The sequence below is a fragment of the Rattus rattus genome, chromosome 10, assembly GCF_011064425.1.
Source record: "Rattus rattus isolate New Zealand chromosome 10, Rrattus_CSIRO_v1, whole genome shotgun sequence".
Classification (NCBI taxonomy): Eukaryota; Metazoa; Chordata; class Mammalia; order Rodentia; family Muridae; genus Rattus; species Rattus rattus.
The window spans coordinates 36,963,767-36,976,321 of NC_046163.1; the positions used below are offsets into that span (position 1 = coordinate 36,963,767).

Genomic DNA, 12,555 nt, shown 5'->3' on the forward strand with positions numbered 1-12,555 from the left:
GCTGCTCCTCTTCACCTCAAGTCTCCAGTTTCATCTCTCTTCATAATGCTCAAGCTGCTCCACTTCTCTCCCATCTGACCACCACGTACACACACATTGTAATGGCTCCCGCTGCAGGTCGGACACGTGGCTGGGAGGCACCCGGGTGACATCCTCTATTCATGCTGTGTGCTGTTGTCGATGGCCCACCTGCGCTGGACACTGGTGGGCAGTTCTGTGGGTGACTTGAGGGTTCGTAGGTCTCTGTCGTCCTCTTCCTGTTCTTGGATTCAATTTGATTTGATTTTTATGTGTCCTAGGCATAAGATAGCTTTGATCGCTAACTCAGGCATCAAGCTAGGATGAATAAGGACTGCGGTCTGCTCTGCTCCTGACTGATACAAGAACAATACTACCAATAAGAGGTCTCTGCCCAGCCAGGGGTTGCAGAATTACTTTTAAGGAGTTGGGTGCTGATTAATTTTTTCTTTGATGGTTGTTTCCTTCTGAAAGGTTTTTAAGTTTTCTCTTTGGCTTTATGATCACATAATTTTTCTATGATAAATTAATGTATTTTATTATCTAATTTCCTTGATAATATATTCAGCATTTAACTTTAGGCATATAACTTTAATTCTTAGAAAATCATGGTCTTCATTTTAGAAAAACCTTCTTCGCTTATTTTTCCTCTTCTTTGAATTTTCTAGTGATATAGAGTCCAGTAGAATCAATATCAATGTTTATTTTTCATATCGCTTAAATAAGTGTGAAATGTGTATATAATATAAAACATATAAGCACACACATTATATAGTTATAACTTTGTAGTGATATATACATTTATGTGGCCTATTAACTCTATGTCGTGAGTCAATCAGTTTATTTTATTTCATAATTTTTATATCTTGTTATTTTTATCTAAAGCTTACTTACTCTAGAGGTTATTATCTATCTCAGCTGCTAGCATGTTTGCAGGGGTAAGATATAAGTCTTTGTTACTCCTTTATGTATGCATTGCCCCAGGGTAGAATATTTTGGTGTTAGAGTCACTTAGAGTTTCTTTAATTTGGAATAATTTAAAATAATAAACATGTTTCTATGGTTATACGACTTTGAAGTTATAGCAGATTGAAAGAGAAAAAGAAAAGCTAGAGATTAGCTTACATTCCAGTAGTAGGAAATGGTAGATGTATCTTAAAGGATGATACAGGGGTCACAGCAATATATTCACTGCTTTTCAATACAGAGAGCAAAATGGTCTGGGGCCATCTAACACTGAGACAATTGTCCGATGTATTTCAATACTCCCAAAGGAGCAGTGCTTTTGGATAGCATATTTATTAATAACACCATTAAGGAAAAGCTAAGTACAGAATTCAAGTATTATGCTAATGTAGGTAGCATAGATATTTGCATAATGGGGTTTAGAAAGATTACCATAGAAATAGTTACATTAAATAAGAGATTTCATACTTTAAGAGGAAACCATCAATTATCTGAAAAATTCGTCACATGCTTTAGCTCATTCTTTGATGATTCTGGATAAATGTATTGAAAAAAATTGCAGGTCGTTTGACAGTGTCTGAAAATTTTAAATTAAGATAGTTTTCTATTAAGTTTGAGCATGGTTAAGAAGATTCCTTTGAACTTAGTTTTTTTTTTTTTATTGTCTAAATGATGCTGAGTAACAAACCATCTCTAAACCCAGACCTTAAAACAATATTCATGAGACTGTGAGTAGTTGGTTGCTATGCTCGCCCAGAGTAGGCTTGGTGATCTTGGTTAGACTGGCTTCTATGCCTGTCATCAGCTGTTGGGGCAACCAGACACTGGTAAGTCTTGAAGACCTCCTCCATAAATGTTTGATGGTTGATTTTTGTTGTATAAATTATGAACATAGACAAGGCCAGGTGAATCTCATCAATGAGTAGTGAATTAAGCTTGTTTTTCCCAGTTTCTTGTCTGACAAAAGTTTCCACGGGAATTCATAAACTTACTGAGTTTTGTTAGATGTGATGGCATGGGCCTTTAATCCCAGCACTTGGTAGGAGGGACAGGAAAATCACAAGTTTGAGGCAACTTGGGCTAATTAGTGAGGCCAGCTGGGGCTCCAAAGTGGGCCCAACCAACCAGACAACTGGTCACCTGCCCTCTCACTCATCCATCCACCCAACCAGGCAACCAAATCTTAATATAACAAACAAACAACCACCATGCAACCAGATAAACAATGAAGCAAAAAAACCTCACTCCAGGTTCTATAAGGTCTAGTCCTGGAACTGGCAAATGGTCATATCTGACCTACTTTAATGGTCAAAATAAATTATTGAACTAGCTGGCATTGTGTCAATTTGATATAAACTAGAGTCATCATAGAGGAAGGAGCCTCAGTTGAGGAACTGTCTTCATGAGATCCAGCTGTAAAGCATTTTCTCAGTTAGTGATTGGTGGAAGAGGGCCTACCCCATTGTGGGTGGTGCCATCCCAGGGGTGGTGGTCTGGGTTTTCTAAGAAAGCAGGCTGAGCAAGCCAGTAAGTAGCACTCCTCCATGGCCTCTGCATCAGGCTTGACTCGCAGGTTTCTGCCCTCATTGCTTTTGATGAGGGATTGTTATATGGAACTGTTCATGAAACACACCCTCCCCTCCCCAAGTTGCTTTCAGTCACGGTGTTTCATCATAACAATGGTTCCCCGAATTAAGACAATGTATTTTTCGAAGAGTAAACTTTGGATGAAGGTGACAGATCCTCGTAGGTACTTCCTTGCATATTGTAGAACTGAAACCCCAACCTGGTCACCAATCTATCAGCAAATATTTTCTGAGTAGTTGTCATAGGCCAGATGCCTTCATAATGGAGTAATACAGACACTAAGGCTGAATTACCTTAAGACACTTTCAGTCTATTAGTAATATATGATATTCCACAAAAGAGGCCACAAATGTTTTTAAAAAATGAACCACAAGACCGCACCAGAACAGGGTTAGAGAGATGGCTCAGCACTTAAGGGCACTCGCTGCTCTTACAGAGGACCAGTTTCCACAGCCCAGGTTGGGTGCCTCACACTGCCTGTAATTCTAGCTCCAGGGAAATATGACTTCTTGTGGCCTCCAGAGGCACTTCTACTCATATGGTGTGGACATGTGTGAGTGTGCATACATACATGCACGCACACACACATGCACATGCACACACACCAAATCCTTTGCTCTAAAATATTCAGTTATGCGAGATGCTTAGAATGTGAATGTAGCTTTCATAATACATTGGAAACTAATGAAGAAGGACATTCACCTTTCATAACTTGGTCATCAAAGTATTTAAACTCTCAAAAGAAAGGGATGTTTATATTAGAACTCAGTTGCAAGTGGCCCCTAAATGAATCCCACAGAGGTTTGAAAGAATTATGATGACTTCTAAACCAGCTTCTCCAAATCTGTGAGAACTAAATGTATGTGACACAGACAGTTTTCCATGTCTTCAGGTCTTTCTACTTGCTCACTGCTAATAACAACAGTAACTCAATTGATGTGTGGACAGGAGGACCAGCTAATAGAAGCCATTGCCAAATACCGTGGAAGTCCTAAGTGCTGTGGAACTAGGTCAATAATGGACCTTGGCTTTCTCCCAGTTGCTCCTGAAAGGGAGAAGGAGTTTGATGACAGGAGAGTGACCATTTAACCTGCTAATCAGGCCTTGGCAGAATGCCTGGTGATAAATAGGAGAAGAAAATCTGTAGAGACAAAGATCGGAGAAGTAGAGCAGATGAGATCTCTGTTTCTAGAGAGGATGCTGGTGGCATCTTGGACAGGAAGAGTCTTCACGGGACTGTTCACTGTGTACAGGGAACTTGGCATCACAGATGCGGAACTTTATGCCAGGACTCCATTTCCTCCAAACTCAGAAAACAGCAACGACCTCGGTGACAAATGCTGACTAATTCCCCAACTCAGTGCCTCCTGTGGTTGAAAACTCACTGAACTGAGAGCTAAGAGCCCTTAGCAAGCAGTATTACCAGGGGTTTAGAGGGGGCAGAGTTTAACGATGCAGGGATGTGTTGAAGTACAAGGTCTAATTAGAATGGTAGCGATGCTTTACTGCTTGAGTGGATTTCAGCCAAGTCAATGCATTTTGCACGGGGCTGTCATCTTGCTCCTCTAAACATTTGCTTTCATCCCACTGTGGCTCCCCCGAAAAGCCTCCAGTAACTGCTTATTGCTTCTAACTGCAAGCCACATTTGTCGGCTCGGTACTTCCCTTCTCTCCAAAACTCATTTCTGAGCCCCTCATCTTCTATTTTCTTTTATGGACGTTTCTGGTTCCAGTTAGTAGAAACCGACAAAAGAACGTTGAAAGGTCCAGAACGACCGAGATGGGAAGTGAACTAATGTTGACCTGCTCGCAATTGAAAATTGCAACGGCTTCACATGGGATCAACTCCAAGGCATGGTCCTTTATGACTCTAATAGTACGGTATTTATTAGCGGGAGCCCCAAAGTCCCAGTGGCTACTTCCTCTTTGTGGTCGCCTGACTCAGAATCACCTGTCCAATGGTTTTCTAACCACAGGTTCTTATCTGTACCACAGACCTTTGTCCGGCACCTGAGTCTTTGCTTCAGATGATTTTCCTTCTGTCTGGCCCTCTTGGTGTAGTTTGTTATTTTTTTGAAGACAGACCTACCAAAGCAGAGCTATATACTGAGTGCAAGATTTATTGCTACCTGAGATTTGTCTACTTGAGGCCTCAGGGTGTTTTTTTCCAGTCCATATTATTTTACAATTATCTTAAAATGAAGAATATGTATAATATCACATGGAAAAAAAGTATCATCTATAGCCAAGTACTTTTTAGGATTTTTAGGTCAAAAATTGAGACTTGGCTTTCCCATGTGACAGAAAACTTGGATTTATCCATCTCTGCTCCCTCTCCCCCCACTCCCCAACTAGTCCTCATATCTTGATCTAACCTTCTAAATAATTGTGAAATGTCTTTATTTCTCTTAACCCTACCAATGGGTCCTTAGTTCTGGTTCTTATAATCTTTCACCTGGATTATTACAAATCCAGATGATCGCTGCTTCATCTCCATTGCTTTTCTATGCCAGAAATCCTCTCAGTTATACTTGAACTCAGAAGTTATCATCTTGCTCCCCTACTTAGAACCATTTACTGTTTCTTCTTTGATCCCAGGGGGAACCTGAAAGTATATAGCAAAGCCGGAAGTCTTTTCATGGCCCGGTACCTGTTCATCTTCTTATTTCCTCCATTTTCTCCTAACTCTGTACCTGTATTCACACTAATGAACGCTCTAGGGAATGAGCTCTCTCTTGCTCCAATTCCTGCTGTGATGCATGTGTGGGCGGGCACACGTGCTTATGGTGCTTATAGTGGACAAGCTCATGGTACACATGGTGGACAAGCAGGGTGTTTTGAAGAAGTCTGTGCATATAGCGAGCCAGCCACATCAGCTACTGACTGAAATGTGTCAGAGACAGATGTTGGGAGACTTTAGTCATTAATATTCCTGCTAATATCACTGACCACTTGTATGTGCCACACAACATTCTAACTGTTCCCTGAGGCACTAACTTGTTTAAACTTTACTGTTTTAATTTTATAGATCAGGACACATGGCACCGAGAAGTTAAGCTGCATGAACAAGGCCATCTTACTAAGAAATGTCTAAGTCAGGTCCAATTGCCAGCAGCCTGACTCCAGAGTCCAGGTAAAGACTAACCTGCTTTTGGAAGCCATCACTCTTTTCTATTTGCTATGAGCTGTCACGGTTCCGAGTGAGTGTTGCTCCCTTGTTTGAAGTCCTCAATGGCAGCTGGTGACAAGAAGTGATCAAGGCTATTGTGCTAAGAGGAGAACCAAGGCCTTCTATCTGTTGGAGATGCAGGAACCTGGACAGTTGAACAGCCAAAGGAACACAATCTTGATGGGAAACACCAAATAGCTGTGCTCTTCAGAGTTACTGGCCTGATGTCAGGATGCCATTATACTTTCGAGTCTCAGACATCAGAACAGGACTTCAGGAGGCTGGCAGAGACACCTGTCAATCAGGAGAGGATGGACCAATCCAGTGAAAATCCTTAGAGTAGAATGGGACAGACTGTGTTGGTTCTGAATTCCAGTAGAGAGAGGTGGCCATGACTGAGCCTAAATATCAGGGACGGTCCGTGCTGGCACTTTCTGTGTGTTAACTTCAGTTTTCTCATGGATCCTGCAAGGGATGGAATCCATCCCATTCTACTGATGAGGAAATGGTCTTAGGAATGTTAATAGGCCCATGTTACCGCATTAGTAAGTCTCTGAGCTGGGTTATGAATCCAGTTCTAATTGATTCCAAAGTCTATTTTAACCTGCTGCCTCTGCTGTATAGGATCTGCTGCTTTCTGTTACATTTTACATGCATATGTGCAATAGAACGTCTGCCTGAATCACTGAGTGAGAAGAGGGTGAGATGGGGTCTATCTAGTGGGTTGCATAATGGAAGCATTTTGCAAGGATTTAGGGGGGAAATCAGAATCAAGCACACTGTAACAGTTCCCACAAAAAGGCAGTGCAAATGTTCTCTTATCTTGCACACCTAAGTGTCTGCACTAGGAATTCACCTCAAATTTTATCTTATTTCATTTGCAAGCCTTTACTCATGCATCCAGAGTTCCAGTTGGCAGAAACTGAGCCTACAGAGCCCAATGCACCTTCTGTTTGTCTGGAAGGAAGATCTGGGGCCAGCAGTGGGATGCATAACCAGTTGCAGGGATGGGACCAGAGAGTAGAGCTCCCCAATGCAACCAAGACCAGGGATTGTCCTGCAGGCCCAAGGACACTTGCAGAGGACATGGTGGAACCAGGGGATGATGAAATGAAGATGTAGTCTACCTGCATTGTTTTGGGGTAGTGTCACAGTGGATAGGGTATAGAAAGGAGTCCTGAAAGGATAGAGATATTTAACCTGGGGTTGAGATAAGGTAGAGGAGTGGGGATGGAAGTGAGGGACAGAGTGAAGCATTACGGTGCTACAGAGAGGGGACAAAAAGAGCTGTTTGGGAGTGGGGAATGATCAAGGACCTTTGGATAAGAGGAGGGAAAGCATTGCAGTTAAATCTGGGAATTGGAAGTAGGAACTCATTTGGGGTGAAAAGTATTTCAATTTTTAAATAGATCTATAATGTCATATTGGATTTGGAAGAGTATTTTCAAAAAAAGAACAGGTTGGAAATATTTCCACAGCAGAGATTACCACATCCCTTGCCTTTCAGAGATACCATCGTTTGGAAGCCTCCCCCCAAGGACTTCCCAAACCAGAGATGAGCCTTCTGTTTCCGGTGATCTCACTGCCCCGGGATGATGGCAACCTCAAGATAGTAAATCAGATAATTATCTCCATCCTCGCAATGACAGCAATGGTGTCGAGGCAAAAACTCATCAGAGGCTGCTTCCCAAGTCCCCAGGGAGACTCGGGATAAAGGATACGATTGTCAGAATCTGTCTCCACAGCACCACGCTAGGGCTGTAATGACGGCCGAGGGCCACACTGTCCCTCTAGAGGAAATGACTGTGGAGATGAATAGGATGGCAGAACCTCCATCCTAGCCTGGTACCCCACCAAGCTTGTGTGGATAGTCTGGCTCAGTAATTAGAAACGCAGTGCAATAAATATTGAAAGAACCGACTGTAAACATCCGAGAGGACAATGAAATTAGAAATAATAAGCAGATGGGCTTTTATTCAAAGCAAATCATGCCAGATGGACTCAGTACCTCTTCTTCTTTTTTTTTTTTTGATAAAAGTACAAAGTTGGTAGATGAAGGGAAAATGGCACGCTTGATGTCATATGTTTGAAGATTGTTGAAACACTGGAGTTGTTCAAGAAGTCTGATTTGCAGAATTGGCTCGGAATGCCTGGAATCGAAGCATATACCTGATGAAAATGTTGGATGAATGCAGTTAATAGGGCAATAAAATGTTCCAGAGCTCTGGGTTGTCTCCCAGCCTCAGGAAGGGGCCCTTCTACGAGAATATAGAACATCGAGGCACAAGGGACCTTAGAGATTATCAGTTGCTGCCCTTTTATTTAAGGATGAGAAAACTCCATTAGAAGAAAGCAATTTCCCCACACTAGGGCTAGGACAAGGGGAACGGACAATGAGCCCTGCAGTGAGCAGGCGCTGTCTCCTCTCTAAACGTCTTTCTATTCCCTAGAGAATAATGTGGTCAAGTCCTGTGAGAAAGGATGCCTGGAGAGAGGTGCAATAACCAAGCTCATTGGAGTACAGCATTAGACCAAGTGGAGAGGGATCAGAACTGTCAGAAAGCTTTGCCTTGCCGTAGGCTGCACTTTTGAGGTCTCTGTGCTCATAGGTCTGAGCTATGTTTTATGGTGTAAGCTCATTTTTTTGCCGTGATGCACATATGGTTCTTTTGCACGTGAGAGAACATGGGAAACCCAGGCAGACCCAGTGACTTGTTTATTTTGAGCCATAGAGTCAGCATTCTGGCAGAGCTGAATGCAAGCATAGGCCTTCTATGTCAAGTCTGTCTCTACCTTACCCAAATGTTGCTTCTGGTAAAAGTCTGACTGTAGTTAGATGTCCTTGTGCAGAGGCTTTAATCTCTGTGGACTGGCTCCCTACATAGTCTCCCATACTAACATTTAGCTCTGTTCTCTGAAAAACACTTAAAACCTCTGGTTTCTTTTTCATTCTTCTTGAAAACATGGTCATTTGCCCATTGTACTACGTGCCTTGAATCATAGTACTTAGGAAACAGAGTCAAGAAAGTCAGGGGGCATGGGAATTAGGAGTCTAAGGTAATCCTCAGCTTCACATACAGGGCTAGCCTGGGCTACATGAGACCCTCCCTCAAAACCAAACCAAACCAAACCAGACCAGACCAGACTAGAACAAACACAAATTAAACCAAATTAAACCAAAAGCAAAGGTTCTTTTTCTCTTTCTTTCTTTTTTTTTGTCATAAGTAAGTAACCTTAGCATTTCTTAAAGCGCAAAAGCAACTTTACACTCTATTGAGATGAATGTGCTTATTTGTCTAACACAATACACTACAGAGTTTGATTATTTTGATAATTACATACTGAGGAATGATGGTTAGAAAGCATAAGCCTATGTTTTCCAAATTGAAGTCACTATGTTTCTGCAGGAACAGAAAACTTTGTAATTGAGTAAAACACACTATACCTTGTAATATTCAGTACTACTGAATCTGAGCTCAAGCACCAGGCACCATTGTTGGCCACACATAGTGTGACCACAAGCACTGTCTGGAGTATGCATGTCACACATTGAGAGTCAAGGCTGCAGTGAAGCCACACAATGCAACAAGGATCAGTGCGGGCAGAAACATCTCAGACGTGCCGTGCATTAGATCTTAAATTACTTTTTGATTGTTTCTCACTAAGAAAACCTTTAGCGTTGCCAAATTTTCATCATTCCACATTCATTTACACAAAAGGTACAACCCATGGGTTGAGAAACTTTGCTGCAGTCAACAATGGGTACACATGCCATCAGGGTATTACGGCAGATACAGGAGATCTGTACTTTAAAAAAGGCATAAAGGCTGTTATGTCAAACTCAGTGTCAACATAGGAACTGACACAATACATCCAATCAAATGTCATTTTAATCACATTCCATCTTAGGAATGCACGAGAGGTTAATTTACTCTCAGGCCCATTTAAGTAGATTTACTTAGTAAAGTATAAAAGGAACTTTATTTTATTTACTGTAATCAAGTTACCTAATACGATTGAACTGTTTTCCCATCTGTAAATGGAGTTTTCAGGGGATGTAGAATTGCTAAAGTCTGGAGAAACACATCTGAGTTCTAAAGAGTGTTTTGCAAGTAGAGTTGGACTTTGTTAATTTGGTAATTGTTGAATTTTTAATTTTTTTCCAACAGCACATCAAAACATCATGGCATAAGAAAGAATCAGTCCACTGATTCCAGGGGATCCTCCACATCCCTAACCTAAATTGTTCCTCCCACCTTTTGCAGCTATAAATTACTAATGATTTTTCTAATAACTCAAGCCTTTCCTTCTTAGACTCATAGTAACTAGTGTTTCTGAGACACCACCAGATTGATTTCCAAAGTGGTTGTACAAGTTTGCACTCCCACCAACCATGGAGGACTGTTCCCCTTGCTCCAAATCTTCACCAGCATGTGCTGTCTGTCACCCGAGTTAAGATGGAATCTCAGAGTTTTGATTTCATTTCCTTGATGATGAAGGATGTTAAACATTTCTTTAAATGCTTCTCAGCCATTCAAGATTCCTCTGTTGAGAATTCTCTGTTTAGTTATGTACCCCATTTTAAAGATTGAGTTATTTGACTTGTTGGTATCTAATTTTTTGAGTTTTTTAAAAAATATATTTTGGATATATCTGACCCTCTTTTGGATGTAGGGTTGGTGAAGATCTTTTCCTGTTCTGTCCTATGGAAAGATCTCCCATGCTCGTAGATCGGTAAGACTAGCAGTAAAACTGGTCATCTTACCAAAAACAATCTACAGATTTAACGCAATTCCCATCAAGATTCCAACATAAATCTTTACAGACTTTGAAAGAACAATTTTTAACTTCATATGGAAAAAATAAAAAAAGCTAGGATAGTGAAAACAATCCTGTACAATAAAAGAACTTCTGGAGGATTCACCATCCCTGACCTCAAACTGTACTAGAGAGCAATAGTAATAAAAACTGCACGGTATTTGCCTGAAAACAGGTGGGTTGATCAGTGGAATTGAACTGAAGACCCAGAAATAAACCCATAGCTGTGGATACTTGATTTTTGACCAAGAAGCCAAAACTATACAGTGGAAAAAAGAAAGCATCTTCAACAAATGGTGCTGGTCTAACTGGATATCTGCATGTAGAAGAATGCAAATAGATCCATATTCATCACCCTGCACGAAACTCATGCTAGAGTGTGCTCCCAGGACCTGCCAGTCTCCAGTGGTGGGGTTACAGGCATGTGCCATGATATATATATATATATAGATATATATCTATATATCTATATATATATATCTATATATATATCTATATATCTATATATATATCTATATATATCTCATGTGGGTGTTATTTGAATAGGTGTTTTTTTCTATATGTATGAATGTGTAGCACATGCATGATGTCTGGAGCTCATGGAGGTCAGAAGAGGGTATCAAGTCTCCTGGGACAGGAGTTATGGATGGTTGTGAGTCTACCATGTAGGTACTGGGAGCCCACCTTTTGTTGTCTACAACCAAGTTACTGTGTGAGCCAACTCTCCAGCTGCTTTCCAGTTTTGTGAGACAAGGTGTCTCACTGGTATGAAACTCATTGATTAAGGTAAACAGACAGGCCAGTGAGCCTCAAGAATTGGTCACTGCCTTCCCAGCGCTGAGATTTCAGCATGTGCCAGATGGACTCAAAATGTTTTTTTTTTTCCATCTTTATTAACTTGGGTATTTCTTATTTACATTTTGATTGTTATTCCCCTTCCCGGTTTCTGGGCCAACATCTCCCTAATCCCTCCCCCTCCCCTTCTCGATGGGTGTTCCCCTCCCCATCCTCCCCCCCATTACTGCCCTCTCCACAACAATCATGTTCACTGGGGGTTCAGTCTTGGCAGGACCAAGGGCTTCCCCTTCCACTGGTGCTCTTACTAGGCTATTCATTGCTACCTATGCAGTTGGAGCCCAGGGTCAGTCCATGTATAGTCTTTGGGTAGTGGCTTAGTCCCTGGAAGCTCTAGTTGGTTGGCATTGTTGTTCATATGGGGTCTCGAGCCCCTTCAAGCTCTTCCAGTCCTTTCTCTGATTCCTTCAACGGGGATTCCGTTCTCAGTTCAGTGGTTTAATTCAAAATATTTTTAAAAAAAATTTATGTGTTTTCTGGGGATCAGACTTAGGTCTCTATGTTTATAAGACAAGTGATTTACCAATGGAAGTTCCTCAGCACCTGTATGAAAATACAGGATTTTTTTGAGATTATAATTTAATTATAACATTTCTTTCTTTCCCTTCCTCTCTTCAAACCTCTCATACATCCCTACCTACTCTCCTTCAAATTCATGACCTCTTTTCCCACTATTTTTTCTCGCATACATATGTGTATATGTATTTCTAGGTAGAACCTGTTTAGTCCGAATCGTGCTTCTTGTGTATGTTTTCAGGGCTGATGGTTTGAGACTGGATAACCAACTGCTGTGTTCGTCCCTGGGGAAGACGGCCTCTCCTGCTCCCAGCAGTTTCCCGTTGTCTATACCTCTTCGTGTGGGGTTGATGCATCTAGTGTGGCATGACTGTTGTGTCATCCTTCTTCATTTGGGTGGCCATGTTTTTGGGTGGCCATGTTGTGGAACTTCATTCACGTAGCTTCTGATGTTAGTAGGAGACATGTTCTCACAGGAAACTCCCTGGTCCTCTGGCTTTTGTGATCTTTCTGTTCCATCTTCTTCAGTGTTTCTTACCCCTTAAGTTTGGAAGTATACTGTAGATACATCCACTGGGACCCGCCTACACAACTCTGCATTTTGATTGGTTGTGGATTTCTGTAGT

The 12,555-nt window shown here is 41.4% G+C and overlaps 1 non-coding gene across 1 annotated transcript; it reads right to left on the reverse strand.

The window, feature by feature from the left end:
* Positions 1 to 286: 286 nt before the first annotated feature.
* Positions 287 to 425, reverse strand: LOC116911821. Its single transcript, XR_004389358.1, has one exon. It is a non-coding gene; the product is annotated as a small nucleolar RNA SNORA48 (small nucleolar RNA).
* Between the last annotated feature and the right edge of the window lie 12,130 nt (positions 426 to 12,555).